The 22,558-nt window shown below is 41.1% G+C and overlaps 1 protein-coding gene across 2 annotated transcripts in view; it reads left to right on the top strand.

Annotated features, from left to right (window-relative positions):
* Positions 1–22,558, top strand: part of LOC115574368 (SPRY domain-containing SOCS box protein 4) — a 54,043-nt gene that overhangs the window by 8,980 nt on the left and 22,505 nt on the right. Inside the window, exon 2 of one of the 2 annotated variants that reach the window (XM_030405862.1) lies at positions 10,924–11,016. The exons of the other annotated variant lie outside the window; for it this stretch is intronic. The gene's annotated coding sequence lies outside the window, so the exon portion shown is untranslated. The remainder of the gene's footprint in view (positions 1–10,923; positions 11,017–22,558) is intronic. 2 annotated transcript variants of the gene reach the window in all.

The following is a 22,558-nucleotide window of genomic DNA, read 5'->3' as shown; positions in this document are numbered from 1 at the left end:
GCAGAACGCGAAATCCGATCCGCTGGAAACATATACATGCAGGAGTAATGCGACTTTCAATCGAATAATCTACGTAGTGTAATTCGACTATGAGAAATCCGATCCGGTCCGATTTTAGTCTGACTATGAACGGATTTTTAAGATGCATGTATACACCTTAGTCTGACTAACGCAGTAATTCGGTTTTCTTGAGTGTCATGTAAACGCACTGACTGTTTGTGAGCCTAGCTCCACAATTAAATTCTAAATGGTTGAATGGCTTTTTACATGTTTTAAGGAAATCCATTTATCACCTTTTTTAATGTGTTTAGAAGAAAATGGCTGAATTTGCTTTACACGGACTTTAATTCATTACATTTTCTTTTCCTGCTTCATGTATAGGGCAGTGCCCTTTTTCCCTTTTATTCACTACAATATAAACACAGATACAGATACACGTCTGTTTAGGCCAGACATTCTCCCACACACTGCTTTTTCCTCATCCAACTCGATCCCTGCTCTTCTTTTTCTATCCCCATCTTATTTCCTGCTATAACAATCTACCATGCAAAGCGGTGTGCCCAAACCATTGGGTCATTGTGAGGGCAGACTCCACATACACATATGCTACCGCGAATACTTTCACCTCAGTTGACATCTTGGGCAGTAGTGTGTATATGTTGGTTCAGAAATTGCAGTCGTACATGACTGCTTGATGTCAGTTTGGTGCAACAGAAATCGAATAACAGGAGCACATTCACACGTGTCAGAATGCTGAAGCAGAGGCTTATGTTAAAGGGGAATTTGGGTATTTTAAAACTGGGCCTTTTTATATTTACATGTTTTGGTGTGTAAATAATTTGTCCTTGACGAAAGTTTTGGAATCGCTCCAGTAGATCCTAGGGGTGGGAGTCTCTTGGCACCTCACGATTTGATTCGATTCCGATTCCGAGTTCGATTAATTACCTTCTCTATTATTTTATAAAAAAAAAAAAGGCTTTTCTTTGTCACAAATAGATATGACTTTCTGTGAACACAGAATCCTCCTATTACTGGCAATGAACATATCCCTGAGAGAAAAACGGTATACCTTTTTTTTTTAAAAATAAAAAAGCTTTTAATCAATGCAGCTTGCATCTCAACACATTATGGACCTATGTATCGGCTCTCATACTAAAACATGGCTACTTACCTATCCGCTTTTATCAAAGTGTCCAAAACCTACGTTTTTGTTTCATCGTAGAGCGTCGGTATGGCTGTGTCAGTGAAGTAATGCCGAGATGGTATTTTTTGTCTTGGATCTAGAATGAACACAATCGTCTGAAACCCCACGTTCTCCACAACTGAATTTGGTCTTAAATCCAGTGTAATAAAACTTGCGATGGATTTGGTAATCTGCAATGCTCTCTGAGTTCGGTTGAAGCTGCCTGATCGTTCTCTGGCTGGCATCTGCAACAGGTCGCTGCTTCTCTCCCAACCCTGGGCGGTATCGCGCAAGGTGGGTTCTCAAATTAGTCGTGTTGCCAAAGTGTTTAAGTTGAGTCCCACACACCTTACAAACTGTGTAGGTCTTGTCAATTCTCCCCTTGATTTCTTGGAACTCAAAATGCTGCCATACAGTAGTTTTTATAGAAGTCGGTGCCGGTCTTATAGGCTTGGTGCTAGCCATTGCAGCCATTTTGTCGCCGCTCGAACATGTGTGCTTGGTGCGCATGCGTGTACAGCAGAGAATCAGCAGGCGCTTTCTGTAGAACTCTACAGCAGTCAAACTTAATGTTGCAACGGGCGAACTGAATGTTGCAGCGGGCGCACTAATTCCAGTTTTAAAATTCCAATTATTAACTCATCTGCATCGAGACATAATCATTCTAGAGAGAATCACGATGCATCGAAGAATCGAACATTTTTCTCACCCCTTGTAGATCCCCTCAGCTGGCAACCACAAAAAAGTATTTTGGGGCAACTGACTGTCATAGATCTGTCCATTAAAGGTGCTTGTTTTCACCACTGACAGGCTGAGGTTGTTATTCTGAGTGTCTGACAACATTATGGAAACAATTCCTATGGATGAATAACTTTTTGTCAACATGAAATACTAGTCTTGTTCAGGGACAAATCTAGCCTGATCTAGATTGTCAAAATCTGTTCTACCATTTGTTTGAAAACACATTCTTGCTGGCAGTTCCTCAAAGTGAACGTTTAACTCCTCTCCAACTCTGACTCAAATTTCCACTGTCGTCCATCTCACCAGATTTCAGAGCCAATCTTCTCGTCAAGTTAGAATTGTGTTCCTGATTTAAAAAAAAAACGTCAAATGTATGGAAACCTCAGCTGGTCAGTGGCAACAACAAGCACTTTTAGTGGACATAACTTTGGGGGAGTTGCCCCAAAGGATTGCATTGCAGCCATTGCAGCAATGTCGTTGCTACCAGCTGAGATAATCTACTGGGCGGATTCCAAAACTTTTGGTAAATAGGAATCATTTACGCACCAAAACTCGTAAATATAAGGTTGGTGTTTAAATATACTGGATTAACCCTTTAAGTAGCAGTTTTTTCATAAGTTATTAGTACTCGGTGATAATGTAAAGTGTTCTTCAGTTGTAGATGTGTGTTATGTATACAGTAAATGTACTGAATAGTATATTGATCTTAAGAAAATATTTATGGTCTGTAGTTATGCATGTGTTTTAATCATTTGTAAATGCCTGGCAATCCATCCAACCTTTTGTTTTTTTAATTAAAAAAAAAAGTGTTTTGTGGCAGCATTTTGCCGGCCTGTTTCATGCTTTTTCTGATGTTACTTAAACATGCTTAAGCACATACACACACATTTTGGTTTCAGCATCCCATGAACCTAGTTGTTCTTTGGACATACAGCACTGACATGAATTATTGAGTTGTCCTGTGTGCTCATGGATGTGCTCTGCTGGAATCCTACTGCTCCACTTATGTTCAGCAGCTTTCTTGCCTGCTGGGTTTCTCTGTTAGATGTCAAGATCGTTTTTTTTTTCTTCACAGCAGTTGGTTCCATCTGAAGAACCCTCGTAATCTTCCCCTGGTTCTCCTTATTGTTAATTATGTAGTTCATCTATTCTTTGTGAGGTGCGCTTGCAAGGTAAAAGATGCAACAAAAGTATAAAATATCTACATTTGTTCAAATATTTGCCAAGCAGATTTACTGTACCATTAATTCCACAATTGTGCAGATAAACTCCTCTGCAAAGGTACACTTAACCAGTCTTACCCACTACTATGTTAGGAGTTCTCCTGAGGGTAGAACAAACTAATATGTTTTAGAAGCTGAGTGTTTTACAGAGTCTCAGGAAGGGAAGAGGTTAGATCAAAGCAACACAAAAATGGAACAGACACTTTTTCACACCACTGCCCCCCCTTCAAAATTTTGTTTAGCATTTTTAATTAGAACTATGTCAAGTGCTAGAGCGCAGCACCCGTTTATTATCCAATTTAATCACTCCACATTTGACTGTAGCTAATGACTAATTTTTTAGATGAGGCCAATCCGCGCCAATGGTGCATTCAGCTTATTTAGCCGCTAAAGTGACATGTTACTTTTGATCTGCTAACATGCCTGCCAGTTAAACACCATGTCATCAGAACCGTCCTCTGCCCTACATGCCTAGAATCTCAACTCATTTTTGAGTGTAGCCATTTCAACCGTTAAAATGTTTGCCGTGGTAGAAGTATGCTGAAGAATGATGTGGTTGCTGCATTTTATAAGCCTCAATGGGCTATTGGAGCAGGAGAGAAAAGTAGTACCCTTCAGTCCCAACGTTCTGATAAGGAGAAAAAACATTGATGTTTATGATTTGCAGCCCAGGATCAATTGCTGTTGTTTTAAAACAAATGGCTTATATGGATGCACTGACTGCATGTTTATTTCTTCTGTTTGGATCAAAATGGGTGTTATGTTATTAATATGTTCCTCATTAAGGATGAATTATTTCACTTGCCCACACCCCATCCCCTTTAAATCAGAATGATAGTCAGTATGTCCTGTTCAGTCTGATCAGAGGACTGAGATCTGTGCACCACATTACGTACACAGACGCACTGCAGCCCTCCTCCTCCTCCAGTTAAATAGAGCATTTTGCTCAAATACATTCAGAGTTGTTGTCATCATCTTTATTGATTATCACAGGCAAACTCCATGTAGAATGATTGGACTGTCAGTAGCTGTTCTGAGTTGCTTGTATCCATGGGGCCTCCAGCTGATCGATGAGTAGCGGGCTAAAACCGTACGCATATATTGTGAATCCGAGAGCATGGTGTAGAAATCCTTTAGCACATTTCCACATCCAGTTTCTTCCTCAAGTGTGGCCCTGGAGGGGCTCCATAGATACGGACTGACACAATGGATAAAAAGATATGTCGTGTCTGGTTGAAAAGGGAGGAGAGAAAAGTTCAGTATTGCTTTGAACTTAAAATTGGTGTGGAAGATGCCCCCATTACTTGTAAATCATTTGTATGGCAGCATTTTGGATACCCGATGGCAACAATAAACGCAGACGGGATGACTGACAAGACACAAATCATAGCACTCTAAGAAGAAAGGGCTGTACACTGCAGCCATCCTCAAGCACTAGTGCTGTGCGATATGGAAAAAAAATTATATCCTGATATAGCTAATTTTGTATCCCGATAACGATGTATATCCTGGCGTGTCTTTAAGTGGTAGAAAAGATTAGACGTGTTCGAGTCGCTAGTAACAACTTGTTGGCGGCATGTTTTGCAGATTACCGTTGTCTGGTTGGTGTCTGAGTTTTTAACCCCAAGCCAAACATTGGAATTCCAGTTCCCCCTTTTCGGCACCAAATCTTCTTCAGGTTCTGCTTCTGTATCCTAACATTATTTTCGTCTTCCATTGCGCTCTCCTCCGTGTCCACCATGCTGCGTTGCCTCTGTTTACTCCCGAGCGACCAGTACCGTAAACGAGTCCTTGCGGGTGACGTAAAAATGCTACCACAAAGCAGTAGGGTTGCTGCAGTTACATTCGCCTTCATACAATAAACTTGCTTTGAACTCAAAATTTGGATATCCAGTGGTCATTCCGGCGTTGAGTTGAGCTTTACACGGCATATTAAATTACAACCGTAGTGTGCGTTAACGTTAGTGTAGCAACAGTGCTAAAGAAGTAGCCTACACGTTAAAATTACGATATAAACTACAGAGGGTTATATCCTACGGTAGACATTTTTATATCGCACTACGATATATATCGTAATATCGCACAGCTCTAAAGAGCACTATGCAATGATACCTACAGAACAATCCAGATCTCTACTAAAATCAACCACGCAAACAAGGCTGACAAATGCCTGGGAAATGGTGAATGTTGCATTGCACACTCACCCACTTTTTGAGTCCCACACAGGTAAAAAACAGCCAGAGTTTTACAAGAAGCTGTCACTGTCATAAAAGCGATGCCATGGTTTGGCCTTTTTAAGATGACAATGCACGGAATAGCCTAGAATATATTAGGCTGGGTAATGTAGTTGAAGCCAGATTTGGCTCTATATCATGCTTTCAGAGAAATGTGGTCAGTCTCTGTTTGCAATTCAAGTATTGAGAGAGCACTGCTCTGATTATGGTTTGCACTTATTGTTTGCACTTGACGTAAGACTAAGAAAAATGTACTGTTTATACAGTTTTTTACATTTTTAATTTCAATTTGTCACAAGGAGTTCATTTTAGAAGCTCACACAGTTATGAGATCTGAAGAGACTCATGAGAGTCACTTTTACAGTGCTTACATATTTGTGTCTTGTACTGCATATGATCATTCATTTGTGATGCATTCATTACATGATGATTAATAGTAACATTTCAAAATGGACCTGCATTGTTTTGCATTTTTTGACTTTTGATTAAGTCTATTTTTCAAGTCATATCTCGTCATTGAAGTTTTCTTAAAGTTGGTGTTAAAGTATTGTCTTGTCTCATTCTCACATGGCCTGGAGGTAATTCATCTTCACACTGCATTTGCACATCACACCCATCTTAATTGTACAATTGAATTATCACTCTAATGGCCGTTTATTCAACATGGGCCAATTTACAACTTTGATTCAGACACTAGACTTGATTGGTCGCCTGAGAATGTCTTTGGATTGAACCACACAGCATTGGAAGCAGAGAAGGTAGATGAGGCAGAAATGATTGAGAGCTGTAGTCTCTCAGAGGCCTTGTACTGATAAATGGTTCACTCCCTCTTCCCTCCATCGTTAAAAATGTCAAATCATTAAAAGCTGCGGTTCTCTATAATCCTCCCAACTCTGATGGGAGACATGTTCTGCCAGCTCAGCTGGCCTCCTCTTTCCTCTTGTAGAGTATGCTAAATTGCACTCCTGAGTGTTTGTGAGCCAAATTGGATTTAGATCTCAGTTACTGTGCACTGATTGTCATTATCAATGGATTATAAAATGGCAGTAGAAGAGCTGCTTAAAAATACCTGTGCACTAATAAAAATACCAGTGTTTACATGCCTGCTATACTGCATTTGTCCTGAAACATGAAACAAATTAAAGCTGCAAGCAGCGATGAACGGGCCCGCACAGTCCATGCGCGTCAGGGCACGCTGCTGTCAGGGCGTGCCGTGTACCTGGCCCCATTGCCTGATTATTGTGTACGCATCTCTTAACTGTCTGTGTTTCAGACGGTGCAGGTAGGGGTTAAATGTCATTTCCTGTGTCCAACATGTGGTGCTGTGACAATGACTGTATTAGTGTTGTCATGATACAAAAATTATGACTTCGGTACGATACCTGCCTAAAATATCTCGATACGGATACTGAAACGATACCACGGCGGAGAACTAGAACATCATCAAAAGTAATGGAATAAAATATCAGATGACAGAATGTGGAAATTAAAATGATTTATTTCTTTTTATTAATTAAACACTTCAAAAGTCAAAATAAAAATATATATTTTTGTAAAAGCTGCTGAGCTTTATAGCTTCTGTATCCAAGAAGACAAGCGTCTTCTTGTTTTGTTCATTTGTCTTGTTTGCTCTCAAAGATTATTAAATAACCCGATTGTCCATTAACAGCTCAGTGCTTGTAGTAGAAAAACATTTACATCACATTAACTACAATTTTATTCAGCATAAAAATAATGAACATAAATTACATTAACTGTAAGTCTGGCAATTCATAAAATAAGATAATACCTTATTCGTCCCACAAAGGGGAAATTTGCAATTTCGATAAAGTTCAAACAATGGATGATTAGCCTGCAAACTACATTAGTGCACTAAAGTACAACACAAATGACCCAGACCTGGTGGAAGTCTGTGCTCTAATCAGACCATTTTCTAATAATATAAATTACAATATAGTATAAATTATTGACAAAAATGAACATGCTATGATTATATTACCAGTACTGATTGAGTTAAAATAGATAATTTAAGTGGTGTTGTTGATCAGCATACTTGTGAACACCAGCGCATGTTATGGTAAAGTTGATGTTACCAGTGTGAACGTCGTGTTTGCATACAGAGATGTGTGGAACCACATGGGCCTGTTAAACAGTTAGCTTTACCCCTGACTGCCTCCTGCAACTCTGATGGTGAAAAAAGTCTGTCAGCTGAGAGTGGCATGAGTGCTCCTGCCGACCGCCCTAGGCTTGTTGAAAAAGCAGATGCACGGAGCGAAATCAGGAAGTATCTCGCTAACGTTGCCGACAGTAAGGGCAAGCCCACGGACACCACAAAACCCGTCTGTAAACGATGCTTTAAATCCGTAACAGAGAGCCAACACGTCTGTGTCGCTCTGCTCTGTGACTGTCCGTCACCGTGAAACCACGCCCACTCTGGCTGCAGGCAGTGAGGAAGCAGAGAGAAGCTGCACACAGTTGGTTCCTAAAGTACCGAAACTAATAATCTCTGATCAGACCCATATGTATACACACACATACAAATGTGGAGTTCTCTCTTCCAAATAATTCAGCCATCTCAACTATCTATCCATTCATGAAATTAAGCTGCACACTTTCTCCTTACTTCATGAATATGCACGCTCATTAATGGTTTGCAAGACTGGCATCTAACACATGTAACAGGATGAGTACAGAAGTAATCCTTGGCAGTTCAGCCACTGAGCAGCGCATCATCCATTAAATTAGAACAGATCCCAATGATGTAATCCGCTAAATCACATATTTCCAGATCTCGTCTTGATATCAAACAGAAAGGTACTGCTAGCTTTTCAACTCAAATTAAAGACTGTCCTGTACATCAGTAAAGTTACAAAGTTTTACTAATGTCACAAAGCCTCAGTGTGAACGGATAAGCCAGCGGCGCGGAGCGTGGCCGTGTCTATCGTACAGTCTGATAACTGACTCAACTTAATGAAGAGAAATTTCCCACAAAGCAAGGTTACATGACCAAACAAAAGTAACGTAGTAACTGCAACTGCTTTTGGCAACTTGTATAAGAAAAAAATACCCCAGCTGTATGTGGAGCAGCATCCGTCCTCCCGCCCATCCTACCAACTCTTCGTCACATTTCTGCCCGAAAAACAGCGTCTGTCACCAGCAAAAAACTTGAACTCATCGAGTGTTTGGGATGAAAATCAATCACTGTGGCGGTCAGCCTTCTGGACCGAGAGTTCAGTAAACTTTCGCCGGGAAACAGCCTCTGTCCCCGCGAGTGAGTCAGACAGGTCCTGTTTACTGATGGCGATTATGTAATTATGTGATTTAGCACGAAAAACGTAACTGTCACTTTCCAGGATGTTTGGTGGGTCAGGATCTCAATCACTACACATTAGCGCCGCTGTTTCTGTGTGAATTACACAGCGGTTCGTCTTTAGGGCGGAGATGCTTCCTGTGTGAATTACCATCGGAGGAGAATTGGCGAACCAGCGCTCTGGAGATAATGTGGTGTTGCTGTGTAAAAAGGGCAAGTGAAACTTGTCACCAAGAGGGTGGGAGAGACTAGGGGTGAGAGAGGGCCCTAATGTTCAGTTCAACATTTCTAATTACCGTTGCACAGGAGCATAAAGGGGTTTGGGGAGTTAACACAGTCACCGTGTTCCTGGAAATTGGCATTGGTATGATTTTAACTACCCTGGGTCAGTAAAGGCTGAACAATACATTAGTTGTGTTTGACCAGAGAAAAAGCTGGATTATCGATCAAAGGGACATTTCTTTACTTTATCACCATGTATAGTTGGTATTAATGGTAGATAAAACACTGTTAAATGTAGAGGAAATAAATGATCATTTTTAGTGATTCAAAGAAACAAAATATTATCTTTTAACTGCAAACAGTTAAGAAATGAAAATACACAGGACAGAGATTTCAGTAACACAGATTTTTGTCTTTTACCCTGACGCAACAACTTCCCCACCTGGTCACTGCTTGAAACGTTTTTTTTTATTTTTATTTTTTTTTTTATCTCTGATCGAAGTTTGGTAAAATGATGTAAACTAACCTCGACTGAAGTACATCAGGGCCTTTATTTACTATAAACTTGTGCCACCACATTAAACTGCAGTGTATAGTTTCCCGCTTTATATTCCTTTGAACAGAAACTATCTATCCTGCTGTGTTTAGCTCCGCTGTTAGCTTTTTTAGCTGTAAGCTCCATTAGCCAAACACACCACCAGATTCTCTTGCTCACCTGCTGTTAACAGCTCACTAGCTTTCCTTCTGTCTCAAAACTGATTTGCATAACCCTATTGGTTTAATACGCCCAACATATTTTCAAGGCTCTTAGGTCTCATGCTGAGTAGCCAGCTAGTGATTATGACCAACACTGACAACAGGGGCCATTAGTCTTGAGCCTTGCAGTATGCTATTGCACGTAAGCCATATTCGACTGGCTCTTCCAATCGGGCTTAATTGAGGCCACCACTCAAGCTATTTAGAAGAAATTTAGAAAGAAATAGTGAATGTTTGCTGATCAGTTGGAGCACCTTTGTTGACCTATATAATGAGGACTGCTTCCCAGAGGTTATTTGTATGGTAATTAGTGTAGCTACGTCATTAAGATCACCTTGACTTGTGTTTCCACACCAACATTACTACAACTACTCACTAGCTGTTACTGGAGCTTTATGTGAGTGCGAGGAAACAGGTGGTGAGGAGCGACAAGCATTGGATAGAAGACTACTGTGTAAGCCATCCTGCTGTCTCATCAGACCACACACTATCAGGGTCTGGATCAGTTAGTCAGATGTGTGTATGTGTGCCTGCATGTGCTTGCTTGTTTTTCTCTAGTGCTGATCATTTCGAAAGCTGTACCCTGCAGCCACCGCACACAATCTGTGGATCATTTGTGAACCTTATACTCTTTCGGCTTAGCTCAAAATGACCTTGTCCGAACTGTAGTTGTTGCCATGGTATAATTGTCATTGGCGAACTCTGTATTATTAACACATTTTCCATAAAGTGATGGTGAAGTGAGTGCCTTTTGTTTTCGTTCATTGGTCTTCTGTTGAGCTTTGATTAGTCGGTTAATTGATACACTGTATTGTCTTTTTTACAAGGTAATGACCTCGATACCTTAGGGGACCTTGATGTTGTCAAAGGGCTGCTGGCGCTTAATTTTACGGTTAGATAGCAGATTCGATTTACAACTTTGGTGCCCTCCAACTCACTCTACATCAATTCAGCACTCCTTTCGTTTCCAGACGTTCCCTCCATTGCTCATTTGAATGCTTAATTATCAAGATTACACACCCTTGCTGAATTGTTTGAATTGATGGAATTGAGACTTGGCAGTTCATATTAATTAGTGATGATGTCTCATTTACTGCTGTTACATGCACACAGGAAATTGGGTTATTGGGAGAAGTCTGGTGAAGGTGAAGGTGAAGTAGTGTTAAAAAACAAAATCTTTAAATGTCATACAATAGGAAAACATGTCATGTATCTCTGTCACCCAAATCAAACCTTTGCGTCTTTTCTCCACAGGATATAACCAGTGCTTGATAGTGTGACCTGTTACCTTTTGACTGGGCAGAGATGCACTTTTCTCAAGACGCAGACACTCAAATGGATTAGGAGGTGGGTTTCTAATCCCACAACCACTGCTCATGCACCTTCATTATATACTGCAGCACTGCCTTCATTGTGTTTTGAACTGCTTTGCCATCTACATTCAAACCCCCAGAGCTGGTCAAAGGCGTGCATTGTGTTAGATGATATTGGTGGTGATGGAAGAATGACTTTCTGTTCATTCAGTTCATTGCATAGTATCCATCAAGCTGGAGACGGGAAGTGGTTGATAGTTCGAGATGTGAAGACAGACTGGCTGATTTCAATGATCTCCCTCACATTCTATAGCCCAGCTGTGGAAACCTGATCAGACGGGTTTGGGCTTACCTGTCGGCATAGGGAAACCGATCCGAGACAGCTGCTAAATATTTCAGAAGGTCCAAACCCCAAAAGCAGCTGACATGTACTACAGGCTTGTAGAGTTTTGGTTGAGGTTTCTACCTGCCGAGGCCTACCCGCTCAGCATCAAAATTAGCTGACCCATATCTTCGTTGTTACATGAGAAATAAAGCTGCTGAAGCATGCCTTTACTGAAACTAGCCAGAATGGCACTAAGACGAGTGCATGCCTTTGCCAAGGCCCAACAGTCCCCTTCAATACAGTCAAGCAATCCAGTACAAAAAAATAAAACTTATTCAAACTGCTAGATCCAAATTTATTATAGATTTATTTGGATCTGCATCAGATTGTTCTTACTTAAAGATATAACCAGGATGATACAGGTGCTCGGTGTCATAGGCAAATGGTTTAAGACCAGACTATAAATAATGCACACAACCCCAAAGCACCAGACAACAACACATCCTTGTGTCTAAGGTTTCTATGGCAATATGTAAACCATGCAGCACCACAGTCGAGGTAACAGAGGAATCCCACAACTACAAAGAATACGCTGGAGCCAGATGAGCTTGTCACGAACCTGAACTGAAAATACATAGGAGCAGCCTCACAGCATTAAACCTAATATGGAACCACATAGAAAGTTTGCTTGTGCTGGATGCTGACCTAATGGAGATATGTTTGAATGCTAAAGAGAACCTATGGCAGTTGGTTGTACCCGCAGACTTCACCTGACACAAAGATACACCACAGTTGAACTGTTGAGGAGGAACATTGAAGAAAACAGAGTTGCACTTTCTTGGTAAAAATTAAAATTAGCTTTGCGTGATGTAAAGTCTAATCAAATCAAATCAATTTTATTTATATAGCCCAAAATCACAGTCACATTGCCTCAATGGGCTTTACAATCTGTACAGTGAACAACATCCTCTGTCCACCCATTCGAGTGAGGAAAAACTTCACGTTGATGGAAAAAAAAACCCTTTTAACAGGGTAAAAAAAAAAAAAAAAAACAATGGAAGAAACCTCAGGAAGAGCCACAGAGGAGGGATCCCTCTTCCAGGACGGACAGACATGCAATAGATGTCGCGTGTACAGAAAAGAGCAACAAATCAGTTTACAAGTTACATTAACAGAAAGTCTGATGCAAGTTATAGAGCTGATATTTAAAACTAGTGTGACCAGGTTATTCAGGAGGGCTTTGTTCCCATAATAACTTGGTTTAGACTCATTTAAACCTAATTTTATGAAACGGCATTTCCAGAAAATTAAAGCCCCTGTAGTTTTTAACTGGATATATAAAAGTCTCTGGTTTCTGCTTATGTGTCTCTGTTACCTACAACAGCAAATGAGCCCATCAGCATGAAGATACGCTTTTTCTAAGTAGTCTAATTCTATACCTCTGAAAGGCATTGGTCGGGTCGGACCACTGACGAAACAATTTAAGGCAGTCAGACCGGAACTGACGACATTCAGGATACAGCATAGCTGTTTTGTTGCTACGCTAGCCAGTGCTAACCGAGCTAAAACTTTTGTCATGGCTGATAATGAGACAAAGAAAAGAAAAATAATTCGAACCGAAGACCAACGAAAGGCCAAGAGGGAATCCGATCGAGCTAGGGCTAAAACACGGATAAACATTGCCGATTTCTTCCAGAGATGGAGAGAGTTGCGGGGCTTGAAGTGAGGGTCGGATCCAGAATTCGCCCGATTCCTCCTAGACAGGTTTGTAAATTTTATTTCATTTATGAAATGTAATGCGGGACATAGTTTACAGCAATACATGAATTTATGTTGTTACAACAAAGCTGGCTAACGTTACCACTAGATTAGCTCTAGATACTACACTCGTAAAAACGACAACAAACGTCTTAGATCACGCATCCATTTCAGCTGTGTGTATCAGCCCAGCCGACCTGCAACGATGCATCGGTAATATCCTCTGTCATTATAAATGATTCAGTTTCTTACTTAGAACAAAACATCCATCACAATCAGTGTGACTTTGCTGTAATGCTAGCTCTGTAGCACCGTGGGTAATATATATAGCTGGGAAATTGCAGTGCAACAGCAGCATTACACACAGTGACAATAGTGCAGTCTTTGCATGTTTAGCCCATGTCACAGACATCACGGTAATACAGTTAGCTTACAACGTAAGATATTATGTTGGCAATGCTACTGCAGTTTTTTCCAATTACTTTGTCTCACCGGCGGCATATTATATTAAGTAGAAATACAAATGGACACATTTACCTCGTCCATATGCACGCTGCAGATAGCTGCTAAAATAAAACAAAAGAAGTTTTCAAAGCAAGTCCCGTCTTCTTTCCGACGTTTCCAAAACAAATCTACACGCGCCGGCCAGACAAACGTCTTCACGACAGTGGGCGCTAGAGCTCATGGGAAATGCAGTCTTCATTCCGGCAAAACACTACCGCTTTCGTCCAGCGGTGCCGCCAAAATCAACACTAAATGAAAAGTCTGTACAGGGGCTTTAACTTTAATTGCATAATTAAGTGGAATTTAACTTAAAATCCTACTTTATGAACCACCCCTGTTGACAGTTACTTATTGACGTCATCAGATATTTTTTTGTAGAACTCAGTAGAGTGAGTCACTCACTGACTGTGTTACACCATACATTTCTGATGTTTTGTGATTTAATTTATCTACTGCTGGAGTCTTTTAGTTTCAGGCGCTCCAGCCAACAACACCATGCGGTAACAACAGGTCTTGTCTCAACGTGCTTACACTATGGCAGCCATACAAATGGAATTTCCCCATCAGGATACAGTCAGCTCTGGTGAACTTGGTGACCCCTGCTACCCTGTCAGGCTCTTATTATCCACACTAATAGGCTGGAGTGCATACAGTGGTTCCTTCAGCTATCGTGATAACCAGAATAGCATCAGCCTTGTCCAGTATAGCTGGCCCTCCACTATCAGACAATAACTGGAATTTCCTTGAGCTTAGTGCAGCTCTGCTTGTAATATGTGACCAGCCTGTTTTTTAATCATATTAGTGTATGAAGCGACTGTTGGTGTGGTCAGGGTATATGTGTCTAAATGCAAGCTAATGATGTCATGACAGATGGGTTAGTGCTGAAGCTACCAGTAGCTCCTCTTGCCAGTTGTTCTAGTCCCCAGTTGTCTTCAGACAATAGACTTTTCTGGCTTCACCAGATTAATAAAGACAAAACAAACTTTAATCACTTCATTAACAAAATGGTTGATTTATTCCTGCTACATTTTATCTATCAATTTATTGATTAGTAAACTAATTATTGGAGCTCAAATTTTGTGAAAATCTCCATATGATAATCTTTCTTGCATTCAGTAAAGCCTGTTCAGCAGGTCTCTGGTGGACACTGTTCTTCACAATTGAAGCTGTGAAATGAGCAATCAATCTCATCCTACGTGGCCATCATAATCTCATTAATAATCACTTAATCGCCTACACATAGTCAGAGACCTTTTAAGAGAGGAGACAGACACACAAGCATTTTGAATAGAAAAGACCATATCCACAGAGATGGCGGTTATTTGACACATTTACTGCATCTTTACCCCAAAAGCCAATCATTTACTTTAAAACAGCTTAACCAGAAAACATGTCTAGCCAAATGTGTTGTTTCACTGACGCAAGCACAAAGTTGAGATTCACACATTTCATCTGATTTGATGGCAGTCAGGGACATGCTAATGGATATCAAAGAATATTTTAAAAGACATTAAACCTTGTTTGATCAAGTGCTCGTTCAGTAGGCTGATGGTGTCTCATCAGCCTGGATTGAGTCTTAAAATAAATGGAAGATACTTACTAAGTAGTATACTAAGTGGTTTTCCTCATTCATGCAGTTTTTATGTCCTGTAACCATTGAAAGAGAAACGACAACCCTCCCTACTCATTTAGATAGACAAAATAACTGCCTGATAGCATTGCCAAGATGGCTGCAGAGTGGCGCGATTCCCCTCAACGTACTTATAATTGTGTCTCACATCTTTGCTGGGAGTTTCAAATTCAGCTCACCTGCTTGCCATTTAACTGCACACTCTCCTTGTGTTTGTGTAGATCTTTCAGATTACTCAGGATTTGTCCCACAGGCTCCACACAGAAATGCCTTTCCTTCTGGTGAAAGTGGTTAGCAACAAAGCCACTCCAGTGTTGCGTTTTTAGATTAAAAATATAGCCATGTGTGAATATCACCAAGTTCTTACTTGCGTAATGTTGAGTAACAATTCATTCATTTTCTTTTATTGCCCATTTTGGGGTTGCAAGGTTTAAATAGTTACTGCTGTTTACTTACAGATGACACTTTGCCATGAAAAGATTTCTGTCTTTTCTCCAACAGTTGGTAGACATTACCATATAGGCAGGTTTACCTCTTATGTCTCTGATGTTTGGATAGCGGTCCTGTGTGCGGACACAAGAAAGAAGTGCGTTCACAGAGAGGGTTAGCTTTGGCTTCTACTTCCAACATGTGGTTGCCAACAGATTCGTCTCCTGGATAAACGGAGACATAGAGACGGCCAACTGCTACTCCTCCTCGGCTGTTGGGTGTGTCTTTTTCTAAGGAGCAGGAAGTCATCTGGACAAATGGGTCTATTATTGACGAGCCCCACTACCGGATTAAACGCTTCAATCTGCACACTGTAAAGTAGTCGCTCTACTTTATGAGGGATGAGAGGGGAATCGTTTTAAATCTTAATGCAGCTTGTGTGTTTACACTATTTTGCTTGCATACATTTTTATCTTGTCTTAATTTATTTGTACTTTTACTTAACCCTTTATCTATCACCATATAACCAATTTTCCCTGCAACTAAATGCTCTCGAAGTGTGCAGTGTTGCAGTCAGAGAGGCAATTTACCTGCCTTTTTCACCTTTTCTCATACTGATTTGTGCTCATAAATGACTGTACAAACTCTGCATTACATTGATTGGTGTTGTGGCCCACTTTTGTGATCCCTGCTTGAGGTCATTCAGCTTCTTGCTGCACTCCTATCAATACACCAGACCACATCAAAACAAGTTAGTCCTGCTGCAAGCAGCAGCAGCCTTGAGCACGGGTGTTGTTGAATCTTGTGTGACTGTGATGAGTGTGCATTTTTTCTGTACAGTGAAAGCTGTGTGGCTTTCCGTCTTGAGTTAATTTGAGCCAAGTCATATTGCGGTAATACAGAATTCAGCATAATAAACTGCAGCATTCATCTCTGCAGGCATGCAGAGATGAATTCTGTTGTGCATTTGCTGAGATGGGGTAACAAGTTAGAGGAGGGCTTTCTTGTCTCCCAGGGGAGAAAGATGAGAGGGAGAGAAGCATGGATACATAGGTAGAGAGTGGGGGATGGCGTCAGAGCCGAGGAGAGGAGAAGAAGAGAGAGACAGCTGGGTGGGTACGCTGTCACAACTGAGCTTATCGTACACACACATCTTTATCAAAAAGCCACATGGCATTCTTCTGCAGGGTCTAATGAATTGGCATGACGTCTAACCAAAAGACATTTTTTTTAAAAGCACAAAACACAAATCAAAACTAGAACCACAGAAGTCTGTGTAATTTTAGCAGACACAGCCTGTCCTTTTGGTTTCATCCTCAGGCCACCTTTACTAGAGATGAGACCATGTTTTGATGGACGTGGGCCCCCATATACAAAACCTTGGCCAGCCTCACTATAGTGACACCACTACATTGGCAGAAATGACAAAAAAGGCACTATTTGTTTCCTCCTCTCAATCCATTCCAGTATTTTCCATCCATCCAAGTCTTTTGGGCAGGGTCACAACCTCACGCATTCACCAGCTCAATTATAGTTTTAATTGTTTTTAGTCTTTCTAAAATGTGTTTTGGTTTTTTTTGTTCTTTTACCAAGAAAAATAGCTGACTGAAACAAATGGTCAATCCTTTTTTAAACATTTGCCTAAAACTTAAAGACGAAAACTGATAAAAAAATAAATGGATTATGTCTGAACCACATTAACTGCATTCTGTATCCTATTATGTGAAAATCATATGTTGATGCACTCATGTAAAACTCACTTTGTAAAACACATGGAGAGGAAGAGAAGTAGATCTATACTAGACCGCATGAATTGAAGGAAAGTCTCTCAGCCAAAGTTTTAAAATATTTTAACATAAGCTGAATTTATAGTTGTATAAAAAGATGTGAGAAAACAAAAGTAAAGCAGAAAGGGTGGAACATAAGATCCTGGTAAATTTAGAATTTAGTCAGTCTAAGCTGACTCACAGTAAACATCCGAAGGCTGCCGAACTCCTCCAGGGACCAAAATGAGAAATAATTCATTCAGGGAACTCCTGGCCTATGCTACCAATAATTTAAAAATGTATAATGCAACAACAGACAGACGTTCAAGCGGCTTCTGCTTTCTTAAACACTTGCCCTTGCCTTTGTTCAGTTCAGCAGAGCAAGGAGGAAATGAGCTTCTTCAGTGTGGGATAGGTGTTATTGGTTGGACACCTCTAGAAGACAGTGGATGGAAATGTGGACAGTCACTGCATCTGTGAGAATGTGTGGGTTTTGAACTGCTTGGGAAAGACTTTGAGCGTGCTCACACTAAGCCCTCCCCTTCTCCCTCCGTCTCTATCTTTCCCTCTCTGCCCTCCTCCTTCTCAGCAGCTGTTTTCCTGTCTTGGCTGGGAACTGGAGCCAAGCTGTTTTTCCCCCCATCCTCGCGTCACAAGCAGGAACTCACCGACTTACTGATATACACAAACACACACTCGTTTTGTTTTCCTCTGCCTTGTCCCCACACTCATCTGGCCGTTGACTGGGTACTGATCTTGTTTTGGACTACAGACTGAAGAGCAAGTATTCACACTCTCCTACTTGGCTTCTGTGATTGCGTGTTCACATTGCTGCGTGAGAGCCGTCTGACTGCTCGGAGAAATGCTTTGATGGTAAGATGTCTTTCCGTCTCACAGGCCACTTCTCTCTCTTGACCTCTTGTTATTTGTGCATCTTTCCGTCGTGACATTTTCTCTGGTTTCCCGTCTCTCTATTGGCAAGACTGTTGCTGAGCTCATCCCGTGCTGACAGTCTCCAAAAGTATTTTTTCGTTTTCTTTTTGGCGGTGTGGCACAACATTCTCGTGGTGTCTGCATGTCTCAGAAAAGTCTAGGAATGAATGAAGTAAAACCTCAAACCTATGTATACTATTTCTTTCAATTTTGAGATGTCTCTCTAATGCTGTGCTTTTAGGAGTATACATTTGGCTTTTTAACTTGGTTACTTTAATACCTGCATTATCTGCCATAAGTAGTTACATTTCTTGTGTTTGGGTGTGCGTGTAAAAATTCAGAACTGTGTTCCAGCTGGCCTCCCTGACTTTCGCAGCGTGTCTGTAGCCACCTCTCACGGGACTCTCAGTGTAGCGTTTCACACACGTGAGTGACTGAGAGGGGTGGGAGTGACACATATTTGAAGACTTTCTGAGCTGTGTATCAGTTTTGCTACACCCCTGACTCATAATCATGTCCGCCAGACATAAGGCTGGAGGAGATCTTTAATTTCTATGTATGTCTCCACAGAAAAACTTGCATACTACTGGACCCATCAGGCTAATATTTTTTTGTGTACCTTCGTGACTGTACACTCAAGAACCTCTCGTGGTTGCATTGATTCACAACTTTTTTTTTTTTTTTTTTTTTTTGTGGCCAAAAATGAGGAGACCAATCATCAAAATTTGGAATCGATATACCTTTTTAAGTTAAAATGAAAAGGGTAGGGGGCCGCTCATGATCAAACAACTGCTTTAGTTTGGAATCTTGTTGATGATGCAAGTGGAGACATGTTATCAACTTGCGTCATTCACCTGCAATGCTCATGTTTTGAAAATGCAGCCAAACAATAGACAAATGCTTTTCAGTGTTTCCCCTAGGATGGAGTTGTAGCGGTGGAGGTGAGTGTTCGCCCGCGTGCAAAAGCAAAGCGCAAATTGCACCCTGCCTGGGGAGGTTTCTATGTGTCTGCCGGCACCAGAGGGGCTCTTTAGGCTTAAGTACATAACAGTACATTTGTGCTGGCACAAATCCATCTACCCCTAATGATGATCCTGAATCTGTGATCAGTGTTTCTTAACTTAGTTTCTCGTTGCCCCTTTTCCAAACCTGGCGCTAACGTTACCTCCCTTGAGTATGCATGCTGAGAGACGGCACGGCACGGCACGGAGCAGCGGAGTTTAGCGCGGCGCTTAGCGCGGCGCATCACCTGCATCAACCGGTACCGATATAGAGACAGTGACAATGATAGTTGCCAAGCATGAAAATAGAACCATGGATACTGGCAGCCGAAATTGTTATATTAAAGTTCATTATTCTAACAGCTGTAAGAAATGGCCTAACAGGCATAGGTGGCCCACTGTGGTCTGTGATTTATATTCATAAATCGTTTCAAACAGGTGTGGACATGAAGCGTCCATAGCGCAAAATAATATAACGTTAGTTTCTAAAGAGACAAGAGTGAGCCCACTCTCCACCTCTCCTCTCTCCTCGTTTAAAAAATAAAAAAATTTAAAATTCAGCAGCGGCGGTCATATTTCAGCAGTGGCGGTCTGCCGCTGCTAGGTGCATCTAAGGGAAACACTGCTTTTGCCTGAACTTTGAACACTGATAGTTTTTTGACGCAGGCAGTCTTTGTTTGCAAAAGCTGTAAACCAGCCAGCAGTGGACCTGTCTCATAATTAGATCAGCGTTGGATTGATGATGAAAGATCTGATATGGGACAGCCCAAATTCACTCGCTGTGGAGGTGTTTAGGTCTGTAATAACTAATGTCAAACATGTGTGCATTAAATCACATTGCCACATCTGTTCTCTTAAAGGTTGTGCTTAAACACACTGAAAACACATTATGGGCTTTTCAGTGTGTGTAACCATGGAACTAAAATGACAGTGTTGATAGTCTTGCTATATACACTTTAGCTAAATGTTTGTGAAAAGGTTGTTACTGACAGTAATTGCGGTTTAGCTTTGCACTAATATCAGCTTGTATTTTTTTGGGTTGTATAAGAACATGTAGAATCCTGAGAGAAAGCGGTAACCAACATTGCTCCTCATGTCTAACCCTAACCACTACTGTTTCATGCTTTGATTTATGCTCTGGGCTACTCTGCTTTCTTATCTCCAGCCCCTAAATCTGTATTTATTATTTGACCCCCAAAAATGTAAACCTTTCCCTTTCTGACAAAGGCTGAAATAATCAAGATAGTTTGGAGAAGGAAAAAGCTAGTAGCCGATACTCCATGTAAAATGGTGATGAACCTCCCCACGCGGTCTGGCAAAGTTCAGCTAATAACATTAAATAATAGTTAATACAAGGTTCAGCTGCGCCTCTATGTTGTACATGCGTGCCAACACACAGGTCGTTGTTGCCCTCAGCCGGTTTTCCAAAGCTGATAAGGGCATGCGTGCATCTGAGTGGCTGATACTTCAAAGCTCCTGCATTACTAGTTCCCCCTTGTGTTTGCCCTAAAGCCGTGTGTGTTTGGGTGAGGCTTGCTTGTATTAAGAGTGGCTGCGCATGTTTGATATGCCAACAATACTTGTCACACTACCAGCAGCCTTCTTCATGTCACTGCCTCCCTTTGCTCAAGATAACTAGTTTTGCGCCATGGATTCTGGTCCAGTGGCTTCCTAAACAGTCTAAGCTCCTGCTTGCATTCCGACTCTCATGCGCTCAGAGCAGAAGCACATCACTGGGCTGATATTTAGGTCTCCTTTTCAAGAAGTGAAGGAGATGAGGCAGAGAGCTTCTTGGTTTCCACCCACTGTATTTGGTACTGGATAATCCTTTGCACTGAATTCAGCTTTCTTATCTGAAGAGTGGTCGGGGTAGACGCATCTCGTCACTTCTCTCCCGCCATCAGGGTTCCCTCCATCACCCGTCACTCACCTACCCTATCAGGGTATCTCTCATCATCTCTTTCCTTGTTCATGTTCCTCCTGTACTTGTCCCTGCCTGTCTGGCTCCTTTACATAGATGCTAAGATTGACCCTCTTCACAGCCAGCTTTCATCCTGTCCTTCACTAACCTTTTTAACATTAAATCACCCTTTTCCACTTCTCCATAACAAATGATTTATTGATGCTCATATTGATGGATTACCACGTATACAAAGTTTTCAAAAGCCTGCTACTTCAGTGCTCCCTTTCACTTTGAACTGTCGTTATCTGGCCTGCTTATTGTTGGTGTGAAGTCAGCATTATGTTGTCTTTTTAAACCACATCACGACCTTGACTCCTGATCCCTGTCCCTCGCAGTCTTCTCAGTTCTAACTTAAAATGAAAAACTAGTGATTGCTGTGTTGTGGCTGTGTGAACACACACACTTGAACTCTCCCACTTCCAACTGCTATAAGTTTTGTGGGTATCATTTTGTTTTCATAGTGAGACCATCATAACTGGTGTTTCACGACAGCACTAAGGCTTACCAATGTGCTTGGTTTTCCAGGAAATAATTAAATAACTGTAGGTTTTCCTTTGCCGTTTATTACAGGAAATTGCTTCTTCCCCTTTAACCAAGGACCTCTTCTTCAATGAAAAGGGAATACACAGTAAATTGGTTTCATTAGCTTGGTGATATACATATACATTGAATATGTGAAGATGCTACCTAATGAATCGATCAGCTAATTTTGAGAACTTTGGTAAACTCAGGGCAGCAGGTGAAAATGCTGGAATGATCTTAATTAATTTTGCTATCAGCCAGCATGTTCACAATATCAAATGAAAAAGACTTTCTTGTTCAGATTACTATGTTTTTATTTATTTTTTTTCCTGTCTGCTAGTGTTGTAGATGAAGGGCTCAGTTAGTTACATTTTAGTGTGTGCACAGGAGGGGGCAGGCAGTATTGTTGGTCAAGCACCGGGTTGAAGTTGACCACCATTCTAGTTCCTTTTTGATGTCAACAGCTTCATGTGGATGGCATCAGATGTTTTTTTTTTTCTTTTTAAAGCGACTTGGATGGGATCGCTTCTCTGCCTATGTTTTGCTCTCCAAAATTGGTATTCCAAATTACCTATATTTAGTCTAGAATGTATTTTTCCTTTTTTTCTTTATGCAGTTAGGCAGTAAAACTTGCATTAGTCCATTTGTTTTCCTTAAGGCAGGAACACACCGGTCCAACTGTTGGACGTCTGAAGCGTTTAGGGAGACTCAGACAAGGTCGGGAACACATCTGTTTGGTGTGTTC

Source organism: Sparus aurata, chromosome 2 (genome assembly GCF_900880675.1).
Source record: "Sparus aurata chromosome 2, fSpaAur1.1, whole genome shotgun sequence".
In the NCBI taxonomy this organism is placed as follows: domain Eukaryota; kingdom Metazoa; phylum Chordata; class Actinopteri; order Spariformes; family Sparidae; genus Sparus; species Sparus aurata.
This window is presented reverse-complemented; position numbering and strand designations above follow the sequence as displayed.